A 9599-nucleotide genomic window follows, 5' to 3' on the forward strand; every position below is an offset into this window, starting at 1 on the left:
CAAAGCCTGGTCTTGACTTATTACGCGTTTTCATGGAACCGTGCTCGGGAAGGGCGCTTGTATGATTTGTGCAAAACGCATCACTCTTAAAAACCGAGGCTTGGTGAACAGATCCCACAGACGTCATAGCGTGATGAGAACATCCCGCATTAATAATCTGGTCTTTATTTATTTTTTGCTAATGCTTGGAAAATTACTTGCAGGTCAAATCCTCAGACAGCGGCTCTAAAAAGGAAAAACGCAGATGGTACATTTTTTATCATGGAAATCGAAGAGATTTCTCAACACCGCCGATATGAAACACCTATCCTTAGTGATGCGGTGTACAGTTATCGTTTCGAAAGGTTGATGGGCATCAGAATCTATCCCAACGGTGTCGGCAGGGGGAGAGGAACCCATGTGGCAATTTTCATTCATATGATGGAAAGTACCTTTGATGATCTCCTAGATTGGCCTTATTCTGGGACAGTCACTGTTAGCGTTCAAGATCGGAGTGGTTCAAGAGCCCGTAGCGACATCAGTCGGATCATACAATCAAAGCCTAACTTGTTGGCCTTCCAACAGCCACACGAGTCCATTTGCCGCACCGGGTATGGCTATGAAAGGTTCGCTAGAATCGAGGAGTTCTTTGGTCTTCGATACGTAAAGGACGATAAATTGTTATTGAAAATAGAGTTTTCCGGGTAATGATTGATACGCCCACACCGCAGTACAGTAAAACATTTCTCTCAAAGAGGTTTTTTGCGTTATTGACTTGAACAAACGTAGTGCCTAGGACGATGCACTACAATATGTTTGAAAAGGTAACATTATTTTAACTGCTTAAAAAGTAGAATTTATTGGTACATTTCGTGGATGTTGGCATGGATAGTTGTGGATGGCTCAATTTCGAGCTGTTTGGTTGCATGCAAAAATTTTGCCTTTGGCCTGTACGTAATGGCGTTTCTAGTGATTATATTTTCTTAGCTGGGAAATAGGAACATCCTAGCGCCCTGCAAACCGCCTTTTGAGAAATCCTGCAGAGAGCGCGCGTTGGATATGAGATGCTAAATAACCAGAGGCCCGTAGCGTCGAGTTGGCTATAAACAGTCTTAAAGTAACCCAACAAGTGCAAATGGAATACTTTGTCGTTGTTTTATTAAATTTTCATTAAATTCTGAATCATCTTGGACACAAGGCAGTTTCCTGCCCGGCAACACTTTACGGAATCAGTTTCCGTATTAGGTCACACGGTATATGGACTGATAACCGATATTGAGTGAACCAATCAAAAAACTCGAAAAGCAATATCCGAGGTCGAACATTTAATGGCCGTAAGCCGTTTTGTCGAAGTTACATAGATTATTTGTGTTAAAGAAAATGCATTTTTTTAAGTAATGACCTACGTTAATGCTGCAAGCGAGCGCAGCGAACGAGACGGTTACCTGTGTTCATTTTGGTCGAGTAGGACTGCGCACGTATATATAGCGCTTTCCATACTCGAATTTTCCTAGCTAGTGATATTTCCTTGTCAGAATACACAGTACGCCGGTCAGCGGCTATAAACCTATCACCATGCGTAAAGCGTAATCGGCGTGATCGTCCACATTCTTTAAGATTCCCATATAGACCACTTTTATAAATGGCGACCTACTTTATAAACTTTTGTATATATGTTAATTAGACCTACTGCCTTCATTTTGAAACAAATATTCTTTTAAAATTTGCTCGTCGTAGCGAGGCTAGAAGGGCTTATTAGCATTAAAGCCAAAGAATATTTTATTTGGCCGCCATTATGAAAGAGGTCTATGCTCTGCTGGATTTGTCACATGCTTTAGACTTTTAATGGGATTTCGAGAAGAACATTAAGGTAAGCTTAATATACGATTATACAACGTCAAACGCTATGTTAATCGTTAATGGAAACATTCTTCAAGGTGACCGTCGTTTTAGCGACGTATCTAGAGGAACACAATTTGCTTTTATGAGTCTTTGAGCTCTTTTATGTGCTAACTCGTGTGATGTTGCCCGCACAGTTCATCAGCTATTGACAGAAGGAGATGCTATTTAAGAGCACCTGACCCTGAACTGATTGATATCTTTGATAGCTGCAGAAACAATTGTCTGTCACTTCTCAGAGCATTTCACTTTTGATAAAAACGGCTTGTTATACTAAAATAATTATTCACAATACAATACATACTTAATTGACCGCTCCCCATAGGGGCTTTTCAGGGCCAATGAAAGACAATGAACGAAACGACATAACACAACAACAACAACAACTGTCAAGAATCCCAACTGGCCGGAGGCAAACCAGTTGGCTATTTACAAGTGCAGCGGGGAAGTTGAACCTGGGACTACCAGGAACAAATTCAACGAGTGATTAGAACGGGTCTTGAACCCGGGATCTCCGGATCTCAAGGCAAGCGCCCTAACCACTGGGCCACACTGCCTCCACTTCACCTCAGGCTCGGTAAATATCTGCAAATAAAAACCTCGACATCGTCTCAGTTTTTCTTCACCGATATTCATCTCGCCTTTGGGGAATAATTAGGGACCTTACGATAGGACGACGACGACGGCTACCAGAATGCCACAAAACGTAATGAACAAAAACAAAGGCTCTGCACGCCCTGTACGCCCTGAACGTGCGTTTTTCATTTCTTCGTGTAGAAGACGTGAGAACCTGACGAAATGTTTTTAAGTTTCTTTCCAAACAACCGCACAATTCCAATTTTTTTCTTCCCGCAATGTTGATAACACTTTCCATTCCGGACGACTTGGAGTTATCACGAAATTATTGCAATAACGGGAAATAATATTCTCAGAAAACGTTCTCATTGGCGCGTTGTCGTCGTTCTTTTGTTAGTTCCCTCTTGTTAAATACGGCGACGATCGAACATTCCGCTGCTTTAACATATGTTTCCAGTATTGATGTTTCCGTAAGATTACCAATTTTCATGTGTTTTTCAGTAAGGATTTTGTCTTCGGTAACATTAGTCCTTTTGCGTTTCTATAACACATCATTTGTGGGCACTTTTTCATGTTTTTATAATGTAATTTTTTGCAACAAAAGCTGGTAACTTTATTAAAACTAATTCACAGCGTGGAGTACATCTGTTTAAAAGACTCTTTCTCACGAGGCGCCATAAACTTTCACCCGCTTGTTCCCCAAAATGCCCGTTTAAGACGTTTTAACGTTTGTACAAAAGGCATTCAGCTTTTTGTTGAATTCAGCGTCGAGGGCATTTAGTTTGAAAAACGTTTTTTTACATGGTTCGAAGTGTAGAAAATGCTAAAAAAGCGTAGACTCAAATTTAGACCGATTGAAAGTCTTCGCCATATTGAATCGTTGAAGCCTTTTGTAGATAACGTCATTTCCGCCAATAAAGCAGCCTAGCCTGCCTTGGTAGCATAAGTCAAATTAAAATAATTTTCAGTCAAAAACGCCAAAAGAACAATTTAATGGCGATCATTTTTGTATTGGGTCTGTAAAGGCACAGCCGAGTTCTTGAATTTATGGCTAGCAATGGCTCGCGACAATTATTAGGAGAACCTCAGATTGGAGAGTTTGCAAACCGTCAAAGGCCTGAACCAGCCCACAATGACATGAATGGATGACAACATCTTCTGTGTATTTTATCCGGAAGCATTACAACGCAATGTTGTATAATTATTCCTAGACGTACTATATTCCCCAGTTGAAGTAACAGAAAATTTGCAACTTAACCCTTTGACTCTCAAGGCGGCCTCAATCAGCCATACTTATTATTTTACTCTGTCTAACGCCAGACGATTTTACTCGTCAACGGGGAACCTGGGAGTCAATGGGTTAATCACTCGCTGAAAATTAAATTATCTCCAGTTTTGCTTTCCCCCCCCCCTCCCCCCCTCGCATAAACAAGAGGGTGTTGGGAAAGAGTCAGCAAGACTTATTGGGGAACTGGCAATTGCGATAGCCAAGTATTCTTAAAGACTAATAGGTACTTTAGAAATCCCGGGTGAATCAGAAGCTCAGAAGCTGAAGAGGCAGGCCTTGGGGAAAGCAGCTCAACATTTATGGAATGCTGGAACACTGTTTAATAAGGTGGATACTAATTTAATTGAAATTTGACAACTTTAAGAGAACAATCAATTAATTAATGTTACTGTGTGGACAGTGGCATATGCCATTGCATTCCATGCTTCTCTCCTCTTTGAGAAGTACAGGACTGGGTTTGATATTTTGTCACTTCAAGCAAGAGAGTCCAAACATTTAGGAATAGAATATGATTTGATGTTGACTAATTGCTCCAGATCAACTGGTTCACTTGGAAAGCGGTGGCAAGTAATGAGAGCTAACTATGTTAGGGCATTTTATTTAACAGAACATCACCCTTTGCCATCAACTTAAGTATCACAATTATGATCCAAGGATGACATCTGAGGTAGCAAAACCTGACCACTGTCAGTGTGGAACTATGCTTGAATGTGCTTCAAAGCAGGAACAAATACAAATGGCATTGGAGATTATGATGCTAATTAGCTGCTTCTTGTGTGAGATTCCCAGATCAACCATTATGTGACCAACATGAAAGTTTGTCCAATGGAAAGGGCAGCAAAGTTCAGTACATATTGATGCTCAAGCACTATCTGTTGCAGAACTGAAACAGAAATCAAAGAAAAGCTGCCTCAGCACCACAGGCAACAAAGAAGAAACTTGAGGGAAGCTTAGCAGGTGAAATGTTATAACCAATTGACAATAGAAAATATTGTTGGTTGCAGAGATAGTCATTGATTTTAGCCAGGCAACGACTTTCAACGGGATTATTGCAGGTAATTCATTAAGATTTGCCTTTCTGTCTGACAGTGTTGGAGCTTTCTTAACCCTTTTAAGTCCATATCTAATTTTTCTTAGTATTGTGTGCTTTTGTATTGCACAAGCAATCTAATTTTCTGATTTTTCTTCTCTACGATAGAGATAATAAGTTCAGCTCTGTGTCATTCTTGTTACTGTTAATAGAATGATTTCTTTTTAGTGTTAACCAAATATATTTATACGTAAATAGTCGTATTTAATGTGTACTTTTAAAAATAAGTCAAATCAATTTAGTCCGTATAAATTATTATATAAGTATTTGTTTAAGTTTCCTTTTAAAGGTTTTTGCCTTCCAAAGTCCAACCCCTGACATCCTCGTTCGTGGGAGCTGAGCAACAACTTGAACAAGTCAAATGTTGGTGGGATTTTAATCCCACTTCGACACATCTTGACCTCTCACGAATCACTGGTCCCAATAATTTAAAACAGATGGTAAACTTTTACACCCGTGACTCTGGCATTTTGGACTGCTTTTTTACGAACAGGGCTAGTTTATTTGAGCTTTCAAGGCTTCCCAAGATCGCGGCCTCAGATCATTATGTTATCCTAGCAAACCCCAGCTTGCCTAAAAAGATTACCGACCCAACTCGTAAGATCAAGTTGAGGGATTTGAGAAAAAGCAACTGGAGGGATTTTGGTGAGTGGATGATAACAATGAGCTGGGATTTGCTATATGCTGCTCCTTCATGCTCCGAGAAACTTGCAATTTTAACGAGTGAACTCACAACCGCAATGGATATTTATTTCCCGTTCCGATCTGTGAGAATTCATATACAAGACAAACCCTGGGTTACTGGTAAACTCAAATATTATATTTCTAAACGTCAACAAGCTTTTACCAGGTTTGGCAAGGACTCGATTATTTATAAGTTTTGGCGTAAAAAAGTTCAGCATTCGATCAAGTATGCAAAGCGGCATTATTACTCTCACAAAGTTGAGAATCTAGCGCATTCAAATCCTGCTAAATGGTGGAAACAAATTAAACAACTAACAGGTCAAGCTTCTGATCAAGGTGAATGGTTTCATAGATTTATTGGCCCTGATCAACCGGACCAATTTCAGGATTGTTTGGCTCTATCAAATGGGATTAATGACTTCTTTGTCAGTATTACGGAACAATTTACACCCTTGGTTCAATCTCCTATTAGACATACTATTGTACCACCTAGCCTACTCGTGTCAGAATTCGAGGTCCTGAGGGATCTAAATAACTTGTCATCAAACAAAGCTCCAGGTCCTGACGGGATTTCTAATCAAATATTCAAAGTGTTCGCCCCTGAGTTAGCACCTGTTATTTGCGCAATTTATAATCAGTCATTACAGGATTCATTTGTTCCAGGATCATTAAAACAGTCGATCGTAACACCAGTACCCAAGATTTCCCCGCCACAAGAGATTGATAATGATCTCCGTCCAATCTCCCTTACTAATAGTATTGCAAAGATCCTGGAGGGATTTACGAACAGGAGGCTTCTACAACAGATAGGAGATAAGATTGATTCCAAACAATTTGCTAGGAAAGGACATTCAACAACTCATGCTCTTGTTTACCTCCTACAAGCAATCCACGAGGCTATTGACCGTGGAAATAATTGTGTTAGAATCTTCTTCTCGGATTTTTCTAAGGGTTTTGACTTGATTGACCATGAGATCCTTATGGACGAATTATCACTGCTTGGTGTGGACCCAGTGCTTTTCAGTTGGATAAGGTCTTTTTTAACAAATAGAACTCAAGCCGTGCGCATCGGAAATGTCTTATCGGATTGGAAGCATACCCATGGAGGTATACCCCAAGGGACCAAGATGGGTGTCACCCTTTTCTCAGTTATGATAAATAGACTCCTAAAGGATTGGAATGTGAGAGCAAAATACGTTGATGATACCACAGTTGTAGAAATCCTGCCTCGCAATTCAATAAGCCTTCTCAATTTGGCTGTTAGAGACACACATTCGTTTTGTACTGCCCATAAGATGAAGCTAAACCCTCGGAAGTGTAATGAAATGCTGATAAATTTTATGGAGTACCCGAACTCTGTAATTCCACCTATTTGTATTGGAAATCACCAGCTCGAACGTGTCTCATCTTTTAAATTACTTGGTGTTAAAATCAGAGACGATCTTAAATGGAATGACCACATAGACTATATTTATTGTAAGGCCGCCAAACGTTTATATACCCTAAGAGTGCTTAAAAGAGCTGGTGTAGCGAATAGCAATATTTTAAATATTTATAAGTGCTCTGTCAGATCCATTTTGGAATATGCCGTGGGTGCTTGGCAAGACATCCCTGAATATTTGTCATCTAAATTAGAATCTATACAAAGGAGAGCCCTTAAGGTAATACTCCCGGGTGTTGGTTATAAGGAAGCCCTGACCATATCTGGCCTTCCAAGTCTAGAAGTCAGGCGAGAAACATTAAGTAGGAAGTTCATTGCGACGTCGAAACTCCGCCCTCAGGCTAATGTTTAAAATGTTCCTTACAATCTTAGATCTGGGAGTGAAAAGTCCGTTCGCCAGGAGGCAAGAACCAAGAGAGCTAATGATTTTATAACTTTTAGATTTCTAGATTAACTATTATGTAGATTTTACATTAGTATACCTTAATTATTTTTAATAGTTTTGTAAATGATACCGCTTGATAATTCAGTTTATACATAGTTCTAACTGCAAAGAGTGGATTAAACGATATTATATTATTATTGAGGAGAGAGGAAAGCCGGAGTACCCGGAGAAAAACCTCTCGGTGCAAACTCAATCCACTTATGACGCCGAGTCTGAGTCTGGGAATTGAACCCGGGCCACATTGGTGGGAGGCGAGTGCTCTCACTACTGCACTATCTCTGCACATTGATCCGGTATCCAGCGGTTTCGCCCCGTTTCGCGTTAGCCCCCTCCAATTTGCCCCGTAAATGCAAGTTCGCCCCCTTCGTATATTGTCTTGACTTCAACTACCCTCCCCTTTCGAGAGTTATACGTATGATCTCCCACATAAAGAGTAGAATGTTGACGTAAACGAAAATGGTCTAATGTTCGGAAATGTTTAAGCTTACCTTTGACAAACTCTTAGCGACTACTATCAGAAATTTTCCATTGGAGATAAGCGAAATAGGAATGCACCAAGTGCGTTTCTATAGAGCTCAATTTACACGTGAGTCTTTAAATTTTAGCAGAATTCATAAAAAGAATTTTTAAAAAGTCTTACTTGTGAAGTCTATTGTGACATGACTTAGAAAAAAATATTGGGTTAGCCGGTTGTTGTTTGAGTGCAAAGTCAAGTTCTCTTTAATGCGATTGTTCAGTTTTGAAGGACTAAAAGAGTTAAGTAAAACCAATTATACAGCTGGCACGCGAGTCTCGTAATTTTTTATTTGTTGTCAAGTATTCTGTAAACTTTGCATGATAGAAATATCAGTAAGAGCAAATTCTATCACCTACAAATTATAACCAATGAAAAGGTGACAGGAACTTTTTTGATCCGTCGCTGTATAAGACCTTGATAGCAACTGTCACAATCTTAATCGAACTTCGGCTAAATTTGATTACGAACGCTATGGACTTCTGTATTTTCTGCAAACTTCGAGTCCGTGCTCGTTAGTGAAGCTTGCAATGTGATGAATGTTTACAATGGCAACACCGAACGTAGCAAACCGGCGTATCGCAGCAAGAATATCGTTTTGCTGTGCAGACTGCCCAAGATATTGATTGGCTCTGTGCCTTTTGTACTTAGGGTCTCTGAGACCCCAGAGGAAAGTATGTGCTTGGAGGACGATTTAACCTCGACGGTGCTTGATCCACCTGCCAGTTCTGTCTACTTTAACGTATATGCAACTTTGGTAAGTTTAATTTCGTATTGAAAAGCTACATAGGATTTTTAGCATTGGATAATTTCTGAAAAACAACGAACAGCAACGTTGAAGGTTGGCACAATGGGCTAAACAGACGTGCGCAAGGCAGATCAAACCCACCATTATATTTGACGATCCAACTGCTACACGAGGAAGCGAAGCTTGCCTCCCTTCAGATCAGGCCCGTGTCAGAAAGGAAGTTGCTGCGGCATCATAAAAAAATCATACAGAGAACTGTAGTCAAAGATATTTAACCTTTGGGACACTTACAGAAAAGACGAGAAGACATCAAACCAGCTACTGAGGTCATGTGTTCATTTTATGGCTCAGTTGAAAAATAAACTAAAATGCTGTAGGTCGAGCCTAGCGCTCGATATTGCACACTAAGCCAAAACGGTTCCTTTAAAAGCCACCGCATCAAATAAAAGCTGTGACCAACAATAACACCACAAATACCATTTCCAATCGTAAACCATTGCTGAACAATTCACATTCGAGATCTTTGTTTCTTTACGTGCGCGAGACCTGGAGAGAGTCTAAACATGCAATCATTCTCCATAGGTTTTCCTAGGTGCGATGATCCTTGAACCCACAGAATAAGTTTGAAACGGCGGCTATGTAACGCAATCTCCCGCCATGTCCAAGTTTGCACTCCTCTTGTAAATAAGCAATGAAATTAAACAACAGGCTTGGAGAACACAGGCTAAAATTCATTACTTCGAAATTTAATTCCTCCTCCTCTTCGCAGCAAAACTTGAGAAATTTCAAGCACCTACTGACAATCTGCTGAGCGGCCGATCTTTCTTGTAACCGCAGCCGCTTCCAGAAAGCCAAGTCGTAAATTACTCGCCAATTTGACTGGGAGGTTAGAATGAAGGCATTAATCTAGCGCTGGGTTTTGAGCACGTAGACTA

This window comes from Montipora capricornis, chromosome 7 (assembly GCF_036669925.1).
Source record: "Montipora capricornis isolate CH-2021 chromosome 7, ASM3666992v2, whole genome shotgun sequence".
In the NCBI taxonomy this organism is placed as follows: Eukaryota; Metazoa; Cnidaria; class Anthozoa; order Scleractinia; family Acroporidae; genus Montipora; species Montipora capricornis.